Below are 9,381 nucleotides of genomic sequence, written 5' to 3' on the forward strand. Positions count from 1 at the left end.
CTTTTTGAGAGTACTTGGTGGGTTGAACTGGAGGGGTGACTTGATGATCGAACTTAAAGAGTCGACTTGGTGAGAGAACTTGGTGGGCCGAGCTGGTGATTTTAATTGATGAACGAACCTAAAGAGTCAACTTTATCAGAGTACTTGGTGGGCCGACCTGGCGAGGTGACTTGATGATCGAACTTAAAGGGTCGACTTGGTGAGAGTACTTGGCTCGCCGACCTAGTGGAGCAACTTGATGAATGAACTTAAAGAGTCAACTTGGTGAGAGTACTTGGTGGGGTGACTTGATGAACAAACCTAAAGAGTCGACTTGGTGAGAGTACTCGGTAGGCCGACCTGGCAGGGTGACTTGGTCATCAAACTTAAAGAGTCAACTTGGTGAGAGTACTTGGTGGGCTGACCTGGCGGGGTGACTTGATGAACGAACTTAAAGAGTCGACTTGGTGGGCTGACTTGGCAGAGTGACTTCATGAACGAACTTAAAGAGTCCACTTGGTGGGCCGACCTAGCAGGGTGACTTGATGAATGAAATTAAAGAGTCGACTTGGTGGGGTGACTTGTTGAACACACTTGAAGGGTCGACTTTGTGGGGTGACTCTATGAATGGACCTAAAGAGTTGACTTGGTAAGAGCACTTGGTGGGGTGAATTGATGAACAGACTCAAAGAGTCAACTTGGTGAGAGTACTTGGTGGCTCGAATTGATGAGCGCACTTGAAGAATCGACTTGGTTAGAGTACTTGGTGGGGTGACTTGATGAACGAACTCAAAAAGTCGACTTGCTGAGTGTACTTGGTGGCTCGACTTGATGAGCAGACTTAAAGAGTCCACATGGTGAGAGTACTTGGCAGGGTGAACTGAAGAATGGACTTAAAGAATCGATTTGGTTGGAGTACTTGGTTGGCCGAACTGGAGGGGTGACTTGACGAACGGACATAAAGAGTCAACTTTTTGAGAGTACTTGTACTAGTTCAGGTGACTTGATGAACAGACTTAAAGAGTTGACTTGGTGGGCTGACTTGATGAAAGGACTTAAAGAGTCGACTTGCTGAGAGTACTTGGTCGGGTGACTTGATGAACGCACTTGAAGAATCGACTTGGTTAGAGTACTTGGTGGGGCGACTTGATGAATGAACTTAAAGAGTTGACTTGGTGGGCCGACCTGGCAGGGTGACTTGATGAACGAACTTAGAGAGTTGACTTGGTGAGAGTACTTGGTGACTTGGTGGGCCGAGCTGGCCGAGTGACTTGATGAACAAACTTAAAGAGTCCACTTGGTGGGCCGACCTGGCAGGATAACTTGATGAATGAACCTAAAGAGTCGACTTGGTGAGAGTACTTGGTGGGCAGACATAGCGGGGTGATTTGATGAGCGAACTTAAAGAGTTGACTTGGTGAGATTACTTGGTGGGGTGACTTGATGAACAAACCTTAAGAGTCGACTTGGTGGGCCGACCTGGCAGGGTGACTTGATGAACAAACTTAAAGAGTCGACTTGGTGAGAGTACTCGGTGGGCTGACCTAGTCACGTGACTTGATGAACGAACTTAATGAGTCGACTTGGTGAGCCGAATTGGCTAGTGACTTGATGAGAAAACTTAAAGAGTCAACTTGGTGGGTCAAACTAGCGGGGTGACTTGGTGAGAGTACTTGGTGGGCTGACCCGGCAGGGTGACTTGATGAACAAACTTAGAGAGTCGACTTTGTGAGAGTACTTGGTGGGTCGAACTGCCGGGGTGACTTGATGAACCAAATTAAAGAGTCGACTTGGTGGGCCGAGCTGGCAGGGTGAATTGATGAACGAACCTAAAGAGTTGACTTTGTGAGAGTACTTGGTGGGCCGACCTGGCGGGGTGACTTGATGACCGAACTTAAACGGTCAACTTGGTGAGAGTACTTGGTGGGCCCACCTGGTGGAGTGACTTGATAAACGAGCTTAAAGAGTCAACTTGGTGAGAGTACTTGGTGGGGTGACTTGATGAACAAACCTAAAGAGTCAACTTGGTGAGAGTACTCAGTGGGCCAACTTGGCGGGGTGACTTGGTGAGCAAACTTAAAGAGTCGACTTGGTGAGAGTACTTGGTGGGCTGACCTGGCGGGGTGACTTGATGAACAAACTTAAAGAGTCAACTTGGTGGGCCGACTTGGCAGAGTGACTTCATGAACGAACTTCAAGAGTCCACTTGGTGGGCCGACCTGGCGGGGTGACTTGATGAACGAACTTAAAGAGTTGACTTGGTGGGGTGACTTGATGAACGCACTTGAAGGGTCAACTTTGTGGGGTGACTCTATGAATGGACCTAAAGAGTTGACTTGGTGAGAGCACTTTGTGGGGTGACTTGATGAACAGACTCAAAGAGTCAACTTGGTGAGAGTACTTGGTGGCTTGACTTGATGAGCGCACTTGAAGAATCGAATTGGTCAAAGTACTTGGTGGGGTGACTTGATGAACGGACTCAAAGAGTCGACTTGCTGAGAGTACTTGGTGGCTCAACTTGATGAGAAAACTTAAAGAGTCCACATGGTGAGAGTACTTGGTGGGGTGAACTGATGAACGGACTTAAAGAATTGACTTGGTGGGAGTACTTGTTTGGCTGAACTGGAGGAGTGACTTGATGAACGGACATAAAGAGTCAACTTGGTGAGAGTACTTGTACTAGTTCACGTGACTTGATGAACGGACTTAAAGAGTTGACTTGGTGGGGTGACATGATCAAAGGACTTAAAGAGTCGACTTGGTGGGGTGACTTGATGAAAGGACTTAAAGAGTCGACTTGGTGAGAGTACTTGGTGGGCCGACTTGATGAACAGACTTAAAGGGTCGACTTGGTTAGAGTACTTGTTCTGGTGACTTGATGAACAGACTTGAAGAGTTGACTTGGTGGGGTGACTTGATGAAAGGACTTAAAGAGTCGACTTGGTGAGAGTACTTGGTGGGGCTACTTGATGAACGGACTTAAAGGGTCGACTTGGTTAGAGTACTTGTTCTGGTGACTTGATGAATGGTCTTGAAGAGTCGACTTGGTGGGGTGACTTGATGAAAGGACTTAAAGAGTCAACTTGGTGAGAGTACTTGCTGGGGTGACTTGATGAACGGACTTAAAGGGTCGACTTGGCGGGGTGACTTGATGAACGGACCTAAAGAGTTGACTTGGTGAGAGTACTTGGCGGGGTGAACTGATGAACAGACTTAAAGAGTCGACTTGGTGGGCCAACCTGGTGGGGTGACTTGATGAACAGACTTATAGAGTCGACTTGGTGAGAGTACTTGTTTTGGTGACTTGATGAATGGACTTAAAGATTCGGCTTGGTGGGGTGACTTGATGAAAGGACCTAAAGAGTCGACTTGGTGGGGTGACTTGATGAACGAACTTAAAGGGTCAACTTTGCGGGGTGACTCGATGAACGGACCTGAAGAGTTGACTTGGTGAGAGTACTCGGTGGGGTGACCTAATGAACAGACTTAGAGAGTCGACTTGGTGGGCCGACCTGGTTGGGTGACTTTGTGAACGGACTTAAAGAGTCAACTTGGTGGGGTGACTTGACGAACGAACTTCAAGGGTCGACTTGGCGAGGTGACTTGATGAACGATCCTAAAGAGTCGACTTGGTGAGAGTACTTGGTGTGGTGACTTGATGAACAGACTTAAAGAGTCGAATTGGTGAGAGTACTTGGTGGGGTGACTTGATGAATGCACTTGAAGAGTCGACTTGGTGGGGTGACTTTATGAATGGACCTAAAGAGTTGACCTGGTGAGAGTACTTGGTGGGGTGACTTGATGAACATAGTTAAAGAGTCAACTTGGTGAGAGTACTTCGTTGGGTGACTTGATGAACGCACCTAAAGAATCGACTAGGTTAGAGTACTTTGTGGGGTGACTTGATGAACGAACTTAAAGATTCGACTTGGTGGGCCAACCTGGTAGGGTGACTTGATGAATGAACTTAGAGAGTCAACTTGGTGAGAGTACTTGGTGACTTGGTGAGAGTACTTGGTGGGCTAACCTGGCCGGGTGACTTGATGAATGAACTTAGAGAGTCGACTTTGTGAGAGTACTTGGTGGGTCAAACTGGCAGGGTGACTTGATGAACGAACTTAAAGAGTCGACCTGGTGAGAGAACTTTTTGGGCCGAGCTGGCGGGGTGAATTGATGAATGCACTTGAACGGTCAACTTGGTGGGGTGACTCTATGAACGGACCTAAAGAGTTGACTTGGTGAGAGTACTTGGTGTGGTGACTTGATGAAAGGACTCAAAGAGGCTACTTGGTGAGAGTACTTGGTGGCTCGACTTGATGAGCAGACTTAAAGAGTGAACTTGGTGAGAGTACTTGGTGGGGTGAACTGACAAACAGACTTAAAGAGTCAACTTGGTGGGCCAACCTGGTGGGGTGACTTTATGGATGGACTTAAAGAGTCGACTTGGTTAGAGTACTTGTTCTAGTGACTTGATGAACGAACTTGAAGAGTCGACTTGGTGGGGCGACTTGATGAATGGACTTAAAGGGTTGACTTGGCGGGGTGACTTGATGAACAGACCTAAAGAGTTGACTTGGTGAGAGTACATGGCGAGGTGAACTGATGACCAAACTTAAAGGTGGGAGTACTTGGTGGGTCGACCTAGTGGGGTGACTTGATGAACAGACTTATAGAGTCGACTTGGTGAGAGTAGTTGTTCTGGTGACTTGATGAACGGACTTAAAGAGTCGGCTTGGTGGGGTGACTTGATGAAAGGACTTAAAGAGTCGACTTGGTGGGGTGACTTGATGAACGAACTTAAAGGGTCAACTTTGCGGGGTGACTCAATGAACAGACCTAAAGAGTTGACTTGGTGAGAGTACTCGGTGGGGTGACCTGATGAACAGACTTAGAGAGTCGACTTGGTGAGAGTACTTGGTGGGCTGACCTGGTTGGGTGACTTCGTGAACTGAATTAAAGAGTTTACTTGGTGGGGTGACTTGATGAACGGACTTCAAGGGTCGACTTGGCAAGGTGACTTGATGAACGTTCCTAAAGAGTTGACTTGGTGAGAGTACTTGGTGTGGTGACTTGATGAACAAACTTAAAGAGTCAAATTGGTGAGAGTACTTAGTGGGGTGACTTGTTGAACATAGTTAAAGAGTTGACTTGGTGAGAGTACTTGGTCGGGTGACTTGATGAACGCACTTGAAGAATCAACTTGGTTAGAGTACTTGGTGGGGTGACTTGATGAACAAACTTAAAGATTCGACTTGATGGGCCAACCTGGCGAGGTGACTTGATGAACGAACTTAGAGAGTTGACTTGGTGAGAGTACTTGGTGACTTGGTGGGCCGACTTGGCCTTGTGACTTGATGAACGAACTTAAAGAGTCAACTTGGTGGGTCGACTTAGCGAGGTGACTTGGTGGGCTGACCTAGCAGGGTGACTTGATGAATGAACCTAGAGAGTCGACTTTGTGAGAGTACTTGGTGGGTCGAACTGGCGGGGTGACTTGATGAATGAACTTAAAGAGTCGACCTAGTGAGAGAACTTGGTGGGCCAAGCTGGTGGGGTGAATTGATGAACGAACCTAAAGAGTCGACTTTGTTAGAGTACTTGGTGGGCCAACCTGGCGGGGTGACTTGATGCCAAACTTAAAGGGTCGATTTGGTGAGAGTACTTGGCGAGCTGACCTGGCGGAGCGACTTGATGAATGAGTCGACTTTGTGAGAGTACTTGGTGGGGTGACTTGATGAACAAACATAAAGAGTCGACCTAGTGAGAGTACTTGGTGGTCCGACTTGGCGGGGTGACTTGATGGGAAAACTTAAAGAGTCGACTTGGTGAGAGTACTTGGTGGGGTGACCTGGCGGGGTGACTTGATGAATGAACTTAAAGAGTCAACCTTGTGGGCCGACTTGGCAGAGTGACTTCATGAACAAACTTAAAGAGTCCACTTGGTGGGCCGACCTGGCGGGGTGACTTGATGAACAAACTTAAAGAGTCGACTTGGTGAGAGTAATTTGTGGGCTGACCTGGTGGGGTGACTTGATGAACGCACTTGAAGGGTCGACTTGGTGGGGTGACTCTATGAACGGACCTAAAGAGTTGACTTGGTGAGAGTACTTGGTGGGGTGACTTGATGAAAGGACTTAAAGAGTCAACTTGGTGAGAGTACTTGGTGGGGCAACTTGATGAATGCACTTGAAGAATTGACTTGGTTAGAGTACTTGGTGGGGTGACTTGATGAACGGACTCAAAGAGTCGACTTGGTGAGAGTACTTGGTGGGGTGAACTGATGAACAAACTTAAAGAGTCGACTAGGTGGGCCGACCTGGTCGGGTGACTTTATGGACAGACTTAAAGAGTCGACTTGGTTAGAGTACTTGTTCTGGTGACTTGATGAACGAACTTGAAGAGTCGACTTGGTGGGGTGACTTGATGAAAGGACTTAAAGAGTCAACTTGGTGACAGTACTTGGTGGGGCGACTTGATGAACGGACTTAAAGGGTCGACTTGGCGGGGTGACTTGATGAACGGACCTAAGGAGTTGACTTGGTGAGAGTACTTGGCGGGGTGAACTGATGAACAGACTTAAAGAGTCAACTTGGTGGGCCGACCTGGTGGGGTGACTTGATGAACGAACTTATAGAGTCGACTTGGTGAGAGTAGTTGTTCTGGTGACTTGATGAATGAACTTAAAGAGTCGGCTTGGTGGGGTGACTTGATGAAAGGACTTAAAGAGTTGACTTGGTGGGGTGACTTGATGAACGAACTTAAAGGGTTGACTTTGCAAGGTGACTCGATGAACAGACCTAAAGAGTTGACTTGGTGAGAGTACTCGGTGGGGTGACCTGATGAACAGACTTAGAGAGTCGACTTGGTGAGAGTACTTGGTGGGCTGACCTGGTTGGGTGACTTCGTGAACTGACTTAAAGAGTCGACTTGGTGGGGTGACTTGATGAATGGACTTCAAGGGTCGACTTGGCAAGGTAACTTGATGAACGGTCCTAAAGAGTTTACTTGGTGATAGTACTTGGTGTGGTGACTTGATGAACAGACTTAAAGAGTCGAATTGGTGAGAGTACTTGGTGGGGTGACTTGATGAACATAGTTAAAGAGTTGACTTGGTGAGAGTACTTGGTCGGGTGACTTGATGAACGCACTTGAAGAATCAACTTGGCTAGAGTACTTGGTGGCGTGACTTGATGAACGAACTTAAAGATTCGACTTGGTGGGCCGACCTGGCGGGGTGACTTGATGAACGAACTTAGAGAGTTGACTTAGTGAGAGTACTTGGTGACTTGTTGGGCCGACCTGGCCGGGTGACTTGATGAACAAACATAAAGAGTCGACTTGGTGAGAGTACTCGGTGGGCTGACCTGGTCATGTGACTTGATGAACGAACTTAAAGAGTCAACTTGGTGGGTCGAACTAGCGGGGGTGACTTGGTGAGAGTACTTGGTGGGCTGACCTGGCAGGGTGACTTGATGAACGAACTTAGAGAGTCAACTTTGTGAGAGTACTTGGTGGGTCAAACTGGCGGGGTGACTTGATGAACGAACTTAAAGAGTCGACCTGTTGAGAGAACTTGGTGGGCCGAGCTGGCGGGGTGAATTGATGAACGAACCTAAAGAGTCAACTTTGTGAGAGTACTTGGTGGGCCGACCTGGCCGGGTGACTTGATGAATGAACTTAAAGAGTCAACTTGGTGGGGTGACTTGATGAAAGGACTTAAAGAGTCAACTTGGTGAGAGTACTTGGTGGGGCAACTTGATGAACGCACTTGAAGAATCGACTTGGTTAGAGTACTTGGTGGGACGACTTGATGAACGGACTTAAAGAGTCAACTTGGTGAGAGTACTTGGTGGCTCGACTTGATGAGCAGACTTAAAGAGTCAACTTGGTGAGAGTGGGCCTAATGGGGTGAGGTGGTGAGTGGGCCTAATGGGGCAAGTTGGTGGGGCGACTTGGTGAGTGGAATTAGAGAGCCAACGTGGTGATGTGACTCGGCGAGTTGGTTTGTTGAGATGACATGATGAGCTGACTTGGTGAGTCGACCTGGCGAGCAAACTTAAAGAGTCGACTTGGCAACGTACTCGAGTCGACTTGGTGAGGCGACTTGGCGAGCGGGCTCAAAGAGTCAACATGGTGAGGTGACTAATGGTGAGGAGCTATCCTTGAGGTGACTTGGTGGGCCTACTTGATTAGTTGACTTGGTGAGCTGACCTGACGAGCTGACACGGTGAGCGGGCTCAAAGAGGTGACGACTTGGTGGGGTAACTCGGCAAGCCAACTTATCGAGGCGAGATGGTGAGTCGACTTGGTGAGCTGACTTGGTGAGCACACTTAAAGAGTCAACTTTGTGAGGTGACTCGGCAAGTTAGCTCGCTAATGCGACTTGGGCAGGCTGACCTGGTGAGCGAACTTAAAAAGGCGACTTGGGCGAGCTGACCTGGTGAGCGAACTTAAAGAGTTGACTTGGAAATGTACTTGAACAAATGACTTGGTGAGCTGACATGGTGAGTGGGCTTAGAGAAGAAACTTAGTGGGGCAACTTGGCGAGCACACTTGCTGGGGCAACATGGTAAAATGACTAGGTAATTCGATTTTGTGAGCTGACTTAGGGAGCTGACTTGGTGAGCGAACTTAAGGAGTCAACTTGGTGAGGCAACCTGAATAGTCGACTTAGTGAGCTAACTTGGGGAGTCGACATGGTGAGCGGTCTTAAAGAAGAGGTGACCTGGTGAGGTGAGATGGTAAGTCATCTTGGTGAGCTAGCTTGACGAGCTATGAGTGGACTTAAAGAGTCAATTCTTTATTTGGCAAAGACCACATGGTCAGATGACTTGGTGAGCCGACCTGGCTAGCAAAATTGGCAAGCAAACTTATAGAATCAACCTTCTATCCTAGCTAGGATCGCACGCCTGGGTTGACCCAGCTTGGGTCACCCGACTCCGTCGCTCCAGCCTCGGGCGACCTGACTGGGTCGCCAGAGTGGGTCGACTAGGGGAAAAAAAAAAAAAAATCATGGGAGGCCCTGTACAGCGAAAAGTGCTAAATTTTGGGCATTACAAAAAAAAAAAAAAACAAGTTACCTGCTTTTGGATCATGCACAAGTTTCAGTTCACGTATTGCCGAGCTGACTCGAGGCGTTACGCCTAGCTAGCCAGATTCAAGGTAGGGTAGCCGAAACGATCTGATTTGAGAATTTTCTTTATAAAAAGAGATCATGATAGGCCCCATAAGGCAAAAAAGAATGAAATTTTGGGAGTTCTAAAAAAAATGTTACCCGGTTTTGGATCGTGCACAGGGCTCGGGTCACGTAGCATCGAGGTGCCGTGGGTGACATGATTCGAGTGAAAAGTTGACGGTGGCATGAGTCATGCAAAAACATTGGAGGCCATTAAGGCTCGAGGC

This window comes from Cupressus sempervirens, chromosome 2 (assembly GCF_028749045.1).
Source record: "Cupressus sempervirens isolate cs-2001-9-10 chromosome 2, ASM2874904v1, whole genome shotgun sequence".
NCBI classification, from domain to species: Eukaryota; Viridiplantae; Streptophyta; class Pinopsida; order Cupressales; family Cupressaceae; genus Cupressus; species Cupressus sempervirens.